The sequence below is a fragment of the Drosophila subobscura genome, chromosome U (genome assembly GCF_008121235.1).
Source record: "Drosophila subobscura isolate 14011-0131.10 chromosome U, UCBerk_Dsub_1.0, whole genome shotgun sequence".
NCBI classification, from domain to species: domain Eukaryota; kingdom Metazoa; phylum Arthropoda; class Insecta; order Diptera; family Drosophilidae; genus Drosophila; species Drosophila subobscura.
The window spans coordinates 12,128,121-12,143,736 of NC_048534.1; positions in this window are offsets into that span (position 1 = coordinate 12,128,121).

Sequence of the window (15,616 nt, forward strand, 5' to 3'; positions counted from 1 at the left end):
CTTCTGCAAATATTGCGCAATATGCCAAAACAATCGACTATCTCGCCCGCATAAACAAATATGTACACACGATGGAAATGATTGTATGAAACGTGTGGAAGAAGCACCATCATGATGCTGAAATACTCTGGTGGTAAATCGTTGGAATTAGAGCAATAATAAACGAGTTTCAAAGGTTTACATAACTAACATTTTCTTAATACTCAAATGGAATATTTTGTGTATTTCTTAATTTGAAATGCTCAACAAAATCCCTGACCAGATTACACTTGCCATTCGAAAGAGTATTACATCAAATACCGAAAATATCTCATATCGTTTTATATATATATAAATACTGAGAGATATTGTGTTTTATAGTAAAACTTTAGCATCAGAGAAGCAATAAAGCAGTTGAAAGCTTTTCCCGCATGTGTTTGAGTGCTGCCAGTGTGCGGGCAGGAGTGCAGTAGGGAGCTGGGATTTTTCAGACCGTGCTGGGACTACGACTGCGACTGCGACTGAGCTGGTATTGGGATTGGAGCACACAGACACATTGCCCCGGGCAGAAGGGGGAAAGGAGACAGTTGATGTCCCTGGCCACAGCAATTGACCGATTATAACACCAAACACCGAATTGCTCAGTAAGAATAACAGAAAATTCTTTGAGGGGTTTGTTAAAGGTTATTTGCGGTGGTTAAAAGACTTTTGGATACCCTTTTGATGTGAAATTAAGTGGAAGCCACTGAAGTGAATTGATTGAGCTGCACAAAAGAAAACAAGCCGCAAAGTATAGAGAACTCCTAGACAGCTTAACAATTTGTGGTGTAGAACTATTTTTGTATGAACAAATGCGTAGTCTAAATATTTTTCCACAAAATATGTTGGCTTAAAGGATCGCTGGAATTTAGTTTGATTGCAAACCGCTTTTTAAGTGTATTTTATTAAGAAAATCCAAGCTACTGGCGGACGATGGCAACGTTCTACTCCATCCAACCATATGATGAGACGGCTCCTTCCATTTCGAACACTCCGCTCTGGCTCTGCCTCTGGCTTGCGGTTTTGGGGGGCTGGTGTGACTCAGTTTTAATATTGGCAACTTTTTTAATTATTTGCTTGAAACGCTTGTCGATTTGTACGCTGTTGCCCGTTGATTTGTTGTCCTTGCCGCAGTCGTTGCTCTCGTTGCTGTTGTTATTGGTGGGATGCCACCCGTTGCCCGATGCTACCAAACTATGGCGGCAATATGTGCCAACAGTTGAATAATCTGTCAATAAGCTTTTGTCATCGTTCGGGGTCCTGGTCCTGAATTCTGGAAGTCAGAGAACAACGACAACTGCTGCTCCTGACGCTGCTCTCGAATGCCGCAAACAAACATTTTTCTATTGGTTTGCCAGCAGCAGCCCGAGGGGTCACCCTCACAGATGCTGGTACGAGTATGTGTGGGAGTTCGGATATGGGCTTCAGGGTGCAGGAGAGTTAGTGGAAGTTTTCTCTCATAGATATTGCGTCTTGTCGGCCGCTTTTCCATCTATGTGTCGTCTCTTAATACTCTTGCAGAGGGTACATCCAGATGTGAGAGTTCCTAGCCTCTCAAAAGCAACCAAACTCTACGATGGATCATCAAGGGTATCCAATGTTTCGGCCCTCAAAGCTAACATTTTTGTCTAGTTTTTTGTGAGGTTTTTGGAAGGTGGGGTGCATAGAAAAAAAACTTTTTAATAAAGGTCGATTGCTGCATGTCAATTCGCCACCTCTTAACCCACCACCCAAACTAGCATCGGGAGGGAGGAGTGTCTTTTTTTTAGACCGTCACGTTGCGATTAGCTTTGGCAATAGTTCTGCCACTGCATGCGCATCCGGAATGGGCGTGCCTCGGCCTCCAACAGCTCCTTTGTCTCCGTCACCGTTTCCAGCTCCATCGCCTTCTGCGTCTCCGACTTTGTCTTTGTCTTTGTCTTTCCGTTTTATCACTTATTACTTCCGTTTCGACATTGCGCCACAAGGTGCTGCAAGGTCCACGCGGTCCTTGAGTTTAATTCCATGTCACCGTTTGAATTTTAATTTATTTTACTCCGTTCGTAATGAGCTGCGAGTGCGAGTGGACGTTGCACCCCCATTCCCGGCCCAAGAGGAAGCTTAAATTGCAATTGCAATTTGGCCAAAAGAGTTCCTTTCTTTCTTTGCATTTTTCGCTATATGCGCGGGTATTAGCATTTATATGAGCAACTTTTCATTCATCTAATTGCCCAGCTAGGATGGCCAAAATAAATCTTAGACCTGGCTAAAACTACTCAAACAAGTTGGTCGGGCCGGGCCAATCTCCAAGGCTCGAGTGCGTGGCGTGGTGGGAGTACTAGAGCCAATGGGTGGGGCGATAAAATATACATAAATAACCTTTATTACACATGCTGACGACGCTCAAGTGCTCGAACTTTTTCAAGTCCACTTTGCCCAGTTGTTTCTCGAGTAGTTTTTCGGTGTTGCCTTTGTCGGTGGCGGTTACTGAAGGCAGTAGCTGTAGCTGTAGCTACCGTTCAACCACCAGCAAAATCCACCCACCAGTAAGCCACGTGCAACACAATTGCATAAAAAAAAGCTGCAAACAAAAAATCCTCCCAGTTTTTGTTATGGGCCAAAGCGCTAAAGGTAGTACCAGTTTATGTAGGAGTTTATGGATTCTAGGCCAAGACAGTTTAAAGAGGTTAAAGCAATTACGATTTTCGTTTTTGCAGCGATGTTGGAAACCCATAACTAAAAACACTTTAGTTATTCATGAATTCACTTGTCTCTGCTGCTGAGCTTTATTCATCTTAACCATCTTAATAAAGTAACTGCTTGCAGAACATAATCAACCCACGCGCTGTCCTGTGCTTCTAGTTAACCCGATATTTCCCCCGCATAGCTGGAAAGCTCAGATGAGGAAATGGAAACAGATTTTGTCCAAGGCACAGGCTAGCTGCGAGCTCCGAGCTCCGAGCTGGCCTTCATGTGGCGCACAGCACAGCACAGTTTTGGGCGTATTTGCAGTCCATGCAACCAATTTGAGTTAATTAAACCACGCAAATCCTAATGTGACCTAATTGGGTTTAGTTAGCCAGCTCCTACGGATTGGCAGATGTCCCTGGAGAAGGGACAAAGACAGAGGGAGGGAGAGGGAGAGAGAGTGCGGTGGAGATGGAGCGAGCCTAAACACTTCGTTTGCACTTTGAGGGCTCCACCTCCTTCATTTACACTCATTTGGAGCATTCATTCTGGTCGGCATTATGTCCGTGTGCTTTGTGCTCATGTTCCTTGATATATACCCTTCCACAGTGACTTGCGATTATGCCATGGATAAGTTGTGAGAAGTATCTGTCCTCTGGTATCCTCATGGGTAAAAGCGAAGCATAAATATCTGTGCATGGCCAAGGTAACACTACTTCTGCAAGGGTATCTAAAGCTTCGCTCTCTGGCGAGCTCCTTTTATTCTTATTTCCTTTTCTTTGGGCTCTTTTTTTCAGCGATTTTGCTTTGCTTTTCCACCGCTCTTCCTTTGCTGTCCTATGCTTAGTTATGACCCTTTTGGTTGCTTGTTGCATGCGCGAATGCCAAGAGCTTCTTACTCCCACTTCCACTCCCATCTTCCCTCTCTTACACCCACTGTCAGTTCTTAGTCTGGCCCTGTTCCGGAGTGCCGTTCCTCATCCTGCTCTTAGTCCCGATGCCCACTCCTCCATCGTGGCCCCTAGTCATACTCGCAGGCTTGTGCCTTCGCCAATTTTGAGTCGTCCTGCTGGTCTCCGACTGTCTCGTGTTCATCCTCATTTGGCGTTTTCCTTTTCGCCGCGCCCTAATCCTACAAGCAACTATAAGCCTTGGTAATTATCTGCAAAGTGACCATTAGGCGATTAGTTGATGCTGCCTCGTTGCCTCGCTTTGCTTGCGGAGACACTTCCACCTCTATGTAAGTAAGTATGTATGTATATAGTCGCTCTCTCTCTCTCTCTTTCACTCCATGTACATCTGTCTCTATATGTCCGAGCTAATATAACGCTTCATGTGAAGCTGAAATATTGTATGTTGTGTGTGGAGGTTGGTTAACTCGAAGCCAAAGGCGAAATAATCGCTTTACATTGCCACCAAGCAGGCAGCAAGAGCCAGGAGCTGTTCGAGTCAATCAATGGGTGGGGAAATATGATTATGTATCGATTCCTCAAGTTACAGTTTAAGTCTCAATAATCAAACTGTGTTTGAGAGTAACAAATAAAACAATTTAAATGTTTTGTTTGTTTAACAATTTAATATTAAGCCCACAACATTAGTTAAACATTGTGCAATGTTTTCCTTCTGGAATTGCTTCTCATCCAATCATTTAGCAATGCAAATAATTTGATAAACCCCTTTTTTTGCAGTCACCGAAATCGATGCAATCTAAATACTTTGCATTTGTAGAATATAATTTCCTAATTAAAATATAAAAAATTACAAAAATTTATAAAATAAACTGATATCTATTACGGGATGTGGCCTATAATGAATCTGGTGGCCGATAACTTGGTTATTAGATGCAATTAGCAGTTCATTTCAGTTGTCAGTGAGTGTGCTAGCCACTAATTAGTGCCAAAACTAAAATATCAATTTTGCTTACCCCAAATTAGAACACGGCCATGCAATTTTCGATTTAATCATTGCCAGGGAATTTGATTACATTTACCATTTGCATTTGGAGCTGTGTGTTAAACATTCTTGGGCGTGTTATATCTGGATGTACATATTTTATGGCTATTGGCTATCAATTATGAATCTAAAGATAGATTTTCCCTTTCTAATTTCTCGCTCAAAGATCATATAAAATGTTTATCTTTAAAAGTAAGTTTAATATCTCTTCCAGTGCTGGGCTATAACTTTTCTGTTTCTTATCCGGATAGACAACTTTTCCACACTTATCCAAGCGTATTTCTTTGTCTCATTTTCATCTATTTTACATTTGCATTCTCCACTATCCCCTCCACTGCTTTGCATTTGGAGTTCGTGCTGAAAATGATGATGAGTTTTCTGCTGGGCTCCTAGTTTTTCGTTACCCATTTTGCATTTTGCTTTATGAACTGCTGCATAGAGCGAAATGTTCTGCTGTCTTCTGTGCGTCCGTTTGCGGCGTCTAAGTAGCTGACTTAGTATGTGATAATTTCGCTGGCCGATAGTTACATTTTCATGTTTTTCTCATAACCGTGGCTCCCCGAGAACATTGCGACAAAAGCTGAAAAAGCTTTGACAAAAAAGGAAGAAAGAAGAAGTGAAAAGTGAAACGGATTTCCATAAGCAGAGCGTTTCCGCTACCACGATTGGGGCAAAGTGCGGTACGCGGTACGTCTGTGGGCAAAATGTAGTCGAAGCACATGCGAGGCATTGAAAATTATTTACGATAACGATCGCATAATCATAATAATAATCACATTATAATAATTCTTGGCTTTATGTGGTCCGTTCTGGTCTGGTCTGGTCTGGTCGTGGCCTGTCCTTTCCTGTCCTGTTCTGTTCCAGCCATGTTCTATCCCGTGTAGTCCTGCCCTGAGGCTTCCATCAGGGACGTGTAATAGTTGCTAATAAAATGCAATGCCCATCGACAACGCAGCGCTGAAATAAAGTGGGCGGAAGATTGTAAATTTCAGTGTGACCAGGGCTGTGGATAGGGTCGCTCGGGTGCCACGTCAAAAAAATGGCAACTGCATTGATGTTATTACCTGAGCCGACAACTATTTGCCAAAGTCAATAAACCAAAATGACAGACTGCCAGTGGAGGGACAACGACAGCCATTTGACACAATCCCTGTCCACACGTACCCCTACGCCACTGCAGTTGTGGTGCTCCCTTTTTAGAATACCCTTGATTTGGGGTATATCTGCGAGATATTTGCCACGCAGAGAGGGCAGAGAACACACCAATCTTTGAGTACGAACTGCTCTCCGAAGTACTTTTGTTGATAAAGATGTACAACTATGAAATTTGTAGTTTCTTAATGAAAAATATATCCTCATGGGTATCAAAAGCTTCGGTTCCCGAGGCCTTCTTTCGTTTCTTGTTATTTTTTCCTCTGCAAACAAATTATTGTTATGCTTTTGGCTTTTGCGCATAATTCTGCAGTTTTGTGTTCTTGTTTGTTGGGGAAGCTATTTGGAGTATGTTACTCATACGCCATGTTGGCAGCCCTGCTTTGTGTCGTTGGGTGGCTGGTGCGGAGATGTATGGGTATGCGGGGGGAGGGGAGCAGGGAGCAACTTTAGCATGCACTTTTAAATGAGCCATAGCCATAGACATGGCACCAATTTTTCCGTACTTCCTTCTTACTCCACTTTCGACTCGTACTCATATTTGCCTTACTTTGTTCACCCATTTTCAATTTGTTTTTCGCCAAAGGGGGTAGGGTGCTGCTCTATGCAGCTGGTAAAGCTAGCTGTCACCGTTCTTGTCGACGGGTTTTTCACTATTTTTTAGACAATTTTCCCCTGCTCTTTTTGTTGGTATGAAAAAGTGAGGGCACTGGCAGAGGTTGCTTGGAATTGCTGTGCAAGATGTGGGTGGGTGTACACGCCGGGCAGGCTAAAAAGGGTGGAGGGATAGATAATGTTATCAAATTTAATGGGGCATTGTGAATGGTTTCATCGTGCAATATTCTTTAAGGTCCTCCTAATCCAATTTCTTGTAATGTTTTTTTTTGTAGAGGAAATTTTCTTTCCTTTCTGTTCCTCTTTTGGTTTTTCTTTATTTACAATGAAAGCAGCACACATTACACAATTTGCTCCTTTGAAGCGATCTTCATAAGCTGATAAATTAGGAAACTAATTTGTAACTTTTGCTCACATTAAAAAATGGACTCTAATATGATAAAGATATTGCAATTAATGCCCGAGGGTGCTGTTGTCCGCAACAAGAGTATTCAAATGTGCACCCGTCAGAAAGTGTCGCAGCTCGTGTGTCTCGTTTTGTTGTCGATGTTGTGGGCTGCGGCTGGGAACAAAAACCAAACAAGAAAACCACAAAAACGAAAGAAACTAAAAAACAACAAAAAACCAAAAACAAATGCGAGAAAAAGGTGGAAAAAATCGACTCAAACGATGATGGGGACAGAGACTATGGCAAGTTTATTTATGCTTTGCGTGTCTGCCGTGAATTAGTGCCAAATTTGATTATCTATGGTTGCACAGACATACAAGCCCACCATCCGGATCCATACATATCCAAACAAATATACATATTTACGTGAGACAGGCATCGACATAAGAGGGAAGGACCCACATAACACGCCTAGTAGTAAGTCACGATGAGTCCTGGAACTGCTGACAGACAGCACTTCGGTTCGTTCCTCTTTGCGGCTCTCCTGCTATGAAAATAAACGCCCCTCTCAAATTGATTTCTCTAATCAATTTTTCAGAATTTATGGATTTTTCCTGCTCATTTCATGTTTGAGAACCATTTTGGGGGAAATGTAAGCCAAAGTTTGAATATAATTTATAATTTCACCTGAACTTTACTTAATTTGAACTTTTCATTTCAAACATTGAACGAGCGAACGAACGAACGAACGAACGGGTTGTGCGGCTACGCCCCCCTAACCCACTGACGTGTATCCATAGATTTTAATGTCATGAGCCACATGCCAAGCCGTAATTAGCCAACTTTCCTTTTCACCCTGATGATGATGGTTTTTGCCACGGCTTTAAAGGTGTCCGCCTGCTTTAAGCTCGGTGAAGGAAGAGAGAGCTGGAGCTGGCTTATTGCGGAAAGTTCTAATGAAAAGCTTAACTAGTTTTTAATTAAAATAAAACTTAATGTTCAGTAATTATGTTTAACGTTTCAACCCCGAATTGAAGTGGATTCCCGCTGACAATCTTTGCAGATAATTTAATTAAAATTGCTTCAGTTAGTTAGTTTCTTTCAAAGAGTTGACTTAACAAATATTTGTGCAACTGATTAATAAATGTGCAGATAGAAGGAACCCACCGCAGGTTGCATATTTTGCCCCATTATGGCCATCTACCATAATTGTTTGATTTGCATAATTTTTGAATAGCATTTTTCCATCTTGTTTATTGATTACCCACCGTCTGCTACCTGGCATTAAATGTATCTGTTCCCCTTTAATCATACAAATTCTGTTGTAATTCGAATGGTAATATCTTCTGTACCAAGTATTTTATTATGCTTTGCAAAATTAGTTCAGCATTTGTGTGCCATCTAAATAAACGAGTATTTGTATATTGTACATGGCAAATATCAATTGTGTTGATTCCTTATGATATGCATTTAACAGATCTCTGCTGTTTCACATTATGGCCATCCACAATTGTATTGAATCTTGAATTTGCCATTGTGTTTTCGGATTCAATCGAAGCAGTTGCAAGGGCCGACAACAATGAGACAATGTCACAATGTCTAAATCTTTATTAATTCTACTATTTGTGCGCGCCCTCACTCCGCTACCATCCCATCCCCTATGCCCGGTCCATATGTCCATTTTGTTGGTTTGGCATTGGGCAAAGCAGAGCAACTCAACAAATAAATTAATAGCTATCAATCAGTAAGTCTGTCAAAGGACCTTTTCCTTTGAATGGAAAAGTTCGTTTCCCTCTCGTGGACCCTCTGATGTGTGTGTGTGTGTGTGTTTTTTTGAAAGAAGCCGACAAAAGCGCGCTATAAACGCACTCAATGAATGGCTAATATGACGAGTGCACGCGCTACGACTGTTTGGAATGGGGAGGGAGAAACCTGCTCTGGTCGGGTTGGGGTCACCAGAAAGGGGTTCGGAAAAACAAAGTGGAGTAGCACTGGTAGTGGTGCCAGCAAATACATTAAAAAATTGGCTAATTAAATGGATAATGAAATTCAAAAACCCTGCGTAAAGTCTCAGTCATAATATTATTCATATATGTGCAGATATACGCTGGCAGGTATACCTTAATATAATCTTTATACTTATATTTAAATCCTTATATATTCATATTCATAATTAAGGAACATCTCGTTATCCACTCATGCTTATTGCTTATTGGAAATGTTTATTGCTGATCTCGGCTTAGATCCAACTCTCTGACAGCTAAAGAAATTACTGGGATTGCCTTATGCCAATGGGACCAAATGTGTGACAGATCTATTTTATCAACGTCCATACGTGGATGAGTACAAGTACGAATGATACGACAGAAGACGATGCAGCGGGAAGAGTCAGAGGAGCAAGCGGCTCATAAATCATTCGCGACATCTACGTCGACGTCGACTATGATGACGACTGGCAATCGCAGCATCAGATTGACTACTGTCAAACGAACGAGTGCGAGAGCGAGAGACAGAGAGACAATCCGGGAGACCGGCAAACAAACGAGTATGAAAAAATGAACCTACATACATTGCTGCTGCTGGAATAGAGCAAATATATGTATGGGTTCCTGTGCACATACATACGGATAAATGTACGGGTCTGTATGGTTGTTTATGCCGCATGTAGTACGTGCAACATACAATCATATATCGGATGATGATGTAGTACTCTGTGTCTGTGTCGTCTGCATTTATTGTAAACGAGACTCGGAGATGGCTTCATCTGCCAACGGTGAAGAGCATTGGGTTCGCTATTGGGTTCAGTTCGGTTGGGGTTAGGCGACAGGGATTCGTCATGTCGAAAGCTCAATGGAAATGTTGCGGCATTCATATGCACAGTCACAGGGGAACAGTGGTTCGGGTTCCTGGAATTTCACCCACTCTTGCATACAAATGATTGGGTTTGGGTTTCTTGTTTATTCCGAAAATGCGATTCATAACCAACGGAAAGTGTAAGTTCCACGAATCTCTTACATCTCCATCTAAAAGTCTAAAAGTACGATATTTCCGAAAACAATTTCAAGCGCAATCTAAACCAATGTGCAATGTCGCATTTGGCATCACAGTCGTCAGAGCGTTACAAATGAAATGTGACACATTATGCGACGAGGCGTATAACTGTCTTTCCTTTCCCTGCCCTGCCCTTCGAGGGAAGCGTCTCTCTGTCTGTCTGTCTATCTGTTTGTGTGTCCGTGTGTGCATTAAATCAAATCGAAATGACTTTCGTACTCTATCAAATGCCGAAATTATGCAATAACTTCAATTGATTACGCGTGCGTGAGTAATCTAGTGGCACACCGACAAACTGCATGAAAGTACACGCACATATGGTACATGTACGTACATATTCCTTTAAGAATCCCTGCGGAGATACAAACCAAAGAAAGTGCTCCTCAGAATGGTTGGGAGGGGGGGAACATCAGCGGGGTGGGCAGTAAAACGTTTAAAGTGTCTTCAGCAGGGGGTGGCCATAATTTGACTGCCTCTCTCTTTTGCTCTTTTTCAGTTCCTTCCCTCAGTTTATTATTATTTGTTGCTGCTGTTGTCGGCGCTGTTGTGATGTTTACTTTGACAAGCCACTTTAGCCAGATGGAACGGAGGCACGGGCTCCCAACCTGTGCCCGTCCGTTCCCCAAGCAAATTGCACACGCATCGACAGCACAAACATACCAGTAAAAGGCTGTAGGATGCCCTGTACTCATTAGAAATATCAACAGAAATTGTAAATAAACTTACGCAAGACTCTCTTTTGATTCTTTGATGATTTATATAAAAGCAAATATTATATGGTAGATGTATGTACACCTTCAAAAATCCCATGTAACCCCGCTGGCTGGAAATACAGGATATTAAAAAACCCACCAGAGAAGCGTGGTAGGAAGCATGTTAGGGGGAGCGGGTAAAGAGAGTAAACCCCTTCAAGTTGTTATCTGCCTGCTTAGATGCTCCGTACATATATCTTCTGTTTGGCTCATGGTATTTGCCTGCATGTAGAGTCGTATATGCACGTGGTTGTATGTTGCCATTGTGTTTGTGCAGTCCCCTACATATCCAGTTAAAAGGATAATGGAGCACAACAATTTTTACACGCATATATTTTACAAATATTTGCATTTTTGCCTGGTCTACCTGACAAGTGAACGTCGCGTCGTCTCGGATAGATGGTGGATGGATGGATGGATGGCTCCTGAAAAAAAGCCCCCGATAAAGGGGTAGCGAATGTCACATAACTTTGGCGTACCTTTTGCAATGCCTCTGCTTTTCTTTCCTTTTACGCAAGACATTTGTGCTGCTTCATCCCCAGTCTCTATAGGGGTTTAGGCCTGAAAAGACGCAATTGGAATTAGGGGAATGGGAATTTTTGGGGGGAATGAGACTGTGCTTTGAATGCGCTTTATGGTATTTTATTTCCCTGATCGAATTACGTGCCCATTGCTCACTCTTTAATGTGATCGGCTGCTATAGATATAATGCCAGCCCGTTTATGTACAAATTGGGGAAAATTGAGGCATTCTTTAGTACAAATTTGTGGTTTACTTCTTAACATTGATTCGACTGACTCTGATTCCAGTTAAACTGTGAATGTCAGAGTAGGAAATCTGTGACAAGCGCCACAAATTGAATTCAATCTGCATAAAAACTGCCCTGTCACATGCAATTAAAGAAATCCACAACTAGTTCTGGCAGCCCGACACTTATTGCATTTTTTTCAGCAATTTATGCAATCTGTATTCCACAGCCGAAAAATGTCATCACATATTATTGTTATGCTGATGGAGTAATGCATTTGTTCAGCCATTAACAATCACATTTGAAATAATGAAGAATTATGAATTGAGTGGATCTCAGAGCAGCGCTTTTTATTTTTTAAATTTTACAATATTTAGCAATTTATTTACTTTCTGCATATGCAAATTGGCATCCACACTGAAGCACACAGCATGCATGTGTAGAAAGTCCGTTTCAAAAGTATTAAATCACGGGAAAATTGTTATTTATGGTTGGAATTTAAGTGAAAGTATATTTATATTTCTGCTCTTTGATTATTAGATTTATTTAAGTCTACAGAAATATAAGAAATTTTGATTTTTCTATGGGAGTTGGCCGGGCCGGGGACTTGCACATAAAAAGCAAAATTTACTTTAGAGATTTGATCTCGAACCGCACTGTCTTATGCAAAGTAGCCATAATGTTGATATGGAATATTTAATTTCGTGTGTTGTCTGTCTATTATCTTCCAAGCGAGTGACTGACTTTAATTAGGTTTCCGCATTGTATGCAACGCCACCGCCCACGCCACAGCTCCCGCCTGGCTAAGGTCAATGTGCAATGCGCTTATGAAGTGTGCATCCTGGGGATATGGGTCAACCGGGTCTATTTCTCCCACTCCTTTGTGCCTATATCCATCTGGCTCTTTTTCTAACCCATCTCTCGGCTTTCCACTGTATCTTTTGCATAAAAAATGATGTGCGTGGCGTGTAGAAGATGATGACTGGGAGCCCAAGCGGAGAGCAGACCAGGTCAGGTCAGGTCGGGATGGGCTTAAAGCTGCCACGTTACAGCCTTTGTTCTTTCGACTCGGAATTTTGCTCTGCCTTTGCCATCTCCCGGCTATACACAACTCCGTCTTCCTGCCCTGCCCGACTGTGTTCCTTGTTATCTGTGTGAGAGGCGACGTGCGGCATACTGTCAGCGTCGTCCTTCTAAAAAATTGTTGGCCTAGCGGCTGCGTGCAAGCCAAGTGGCGCCAGTTTGTATTGTCATCCTTTTTGCTGTTTTCTTTTTACGTTTTTTCTTCCTTTTCATACACTTTCCAGAAGGTATTGTGATTAAGTTTAGTTTTTGTCAATGAAGTAAAGGCGTAGAGATAAACATTTGTATTTACCATTTTTATCTGCATCAACGGGCATCTCCGCCTTTTACTTTTTATCATTTAAAACTTTAAATTAACAGCTACAAAAATATATGACACAGAACCAATCTGAACGGTTTCGCTTTCTCATATTTGCATCTTGTTTCCATTCAGTTGGCAAATTCTGATACGCATCGATTGATTCTACTACAAAGATTTGTTTCAGAGTATCTATAACTTCGACGCCTCACAGATATATTTCCTTTCTTGTTTTAGTCAGAGCTTGAGTTCTGTATGGCTCTGTCTCTGTCTCTGTATGTGGATCTGTGTTGCTGTATCTGTGCCTCTGTCTCTGCTTCTGTCTCCGTTTCTGGCTGTGTCGGTGCCCGTGTCTGTGTGCGACGAAGCGCTTTTTCTTTCCTATTATTGTCTCACTTACAAGTGTACCCGATGTATTATGCATATCCTGTAACACTCCACTTTTGTTGTGCATTAGTCAAATGTGCGACAGTTGGGAAAATGGCGAAGCCTGAAACATTGAGGGGAAGAGCCACAACTGGGGCACACCAAGGCATGGGCCAGGACGAGGCCAGGACTCGGGCCGGAGATCCATTTAAGGCACACACAATTGGCCAAGAACAGACCGGGGAACCCTTGTTGTTTTCTTAGTCCTCTGTTTCTGTTTCGGAAGGTAGAAAATTAAGAAATTAAAATGCTCGAAACGGCGACGAATTAATAAGCACCTCAGCCCCTGGCTTTTGGAGGTCGGTGTTGGGGTTGGAGGTCCCTAATTGGTAAGCATTTGGCTGTTGGATTTGGACTTCTCTATTTATATTAATATCCAACTGTAAGCCCTGCTAGATTGGTTCTTTCTCCTTCAGGTGGATGGTGGCAATTATCACAGTTCTCCTCCATTCGGGCAATGCCATAAAAGTGCCACTTAAACTGTTTTAGTTTTTTCCATTCTTTGTTTCTCCTCAAAGGTGGCAATGGCCCCGTCTAATTGGGAAGGCGTTTGTTCGTCTGGCCAAAACTAACGCCACATGAGCAGGTTGCAAGAGAAAAGCTTTGTGCTTGAATAAAGAAAATGTCTTTAAGGTTGGTGATATTTTATTTGAATATTTTTCTTTTGCTTTAAGTTGGATTATATAGAGTGAGTAAAACTGGATTGCACCTCTCATAAATATACAAAAAGCTATTGATAAAAGCCTGATTATTTATTGATAGTTTACGTGTGCTTATAATAGCCATGAGAACTGCTAAGGTGGCCCCACATCGACACTGAATGCATATTAATCTAGATTGTTATAATAATTATTCATACTAAATGGAATTCATACAAAATGCATTAAAGAGTTTCCCATGGTAGGGAAAGTAAGCAGATGATATTGATTTTAGAAAAAAGCGTTTAGTTTTGCTAGAAAAAAGGGACACGCTATTAGGGCTGCAAAAGACAATTCATTTTGTATCCATTATTATCACAGCGTCTGGTCTGCGTTCATGCAACGCCCTTGGAGAATATTGTCCAATATGATTTGCTCTCTTATTCCATTTAAATTATAGCTTCGACAACTGTTTTCATCCTTTGAGTCCTGCAACGCCCACGCACCTGCTGATGCACCCACAGCCGACAATGGCAGCTCCTTCAAAGCCCTGGCCCGAGTGCCAATTAAGAGACGTGTTTAATTGCTCGATTAGCGAGCATTTTGTTTAGCCCAGTCATGGGCCACGCCCCCGCGTCAGCGCTGTAGCTGCACACAAATGAATAGCGCGTCATCATATCCGGCGTCATCAGCTCCGTCGTTGTGCTCGGGTCCGCCTTTCCCGGAATTCCCAAAGCTATAATCTTGAACTTGCTGCTCGGAGCGGGTCCCTGCTGGGGGTAGCTTTGGGGAGGATTGACTCAGTGTAGTGGAGTGGGTTGCACTGGGCGGAGCTGCTTGGCTCTGGATGGTTTTTAACTAAATCTCGTTTTCAATTTCATTTCCACTCGAGCAACACTTAAGAACAGTCGCCGAATTAAATTATTCAAAATGTCAAACAATTATTCAAACGCCGAAAACGAAAGAAGAAGTTTTCTCCTCATTCCCTCATTATTCGCCCGACCTTTCCTGCGTTTGACTTTGAATCTGACTCCGACTTTAGCCTTGGCATCAGCATCAGACTCATCCCAGTCGAGGTCTGCCGAATGTGGACGGTTAGGGGAGTGTGGGACGAGAGTATATAAGCCAACTTATGATTTAAAAAGATATTAGACTTGTTCACAGTTTGCCGCTCCCTTTGTTGCTGCCTTTTGTCCTTTATGCTAAACAGACGTCGGCTTCGGCTTCGGTTGCAGCGGCGACGGCGTCTACGGCGGTGAACAAAAGCTGGAGAGCAGCTACAAAAAATCAGGAAAAAAAGCAAAAATAAAAAAAGAAGGAGCACAAGCTTTGGCAAATTATGTTGGCAATGGAATATAAATATGTGTGTGCATATTTGTGTACAATCGAGCGCATACAAATAGTACGGCTGTGGTCTGCAATGTTCACAAAAAAAAAAAAGATATGACAACAAATAAACTTTAGATTACACGTTACACATTTCCAATGTTTGTCAATATAAATAAAAGACACAAAGCATAAAGGGTTTGAGTGTTGTTAACCTCAAAAAATGCCCTCTTTAGATGTCCCTGTAATGTTTGATTAAAATATTTAAAGTAACCTCAAAATATCATTATTAAACTTTTGTTTTCTGTTTCATTCATCCCACTTTCTTCATCGATTTCTTCCGTTGACAATAAAATCTATAGAATGTTTCGCTTTACTGTTTTAAATGTGTTTGTTAATCCATAATTTTTTGTTTTTCTTCGCAGGTGCCCAACAGATACGAGTGTGTATTTGCATCTGTACATGGATAACTTCCGTAAGTGGTAAGTCTTTTCGTGTTTT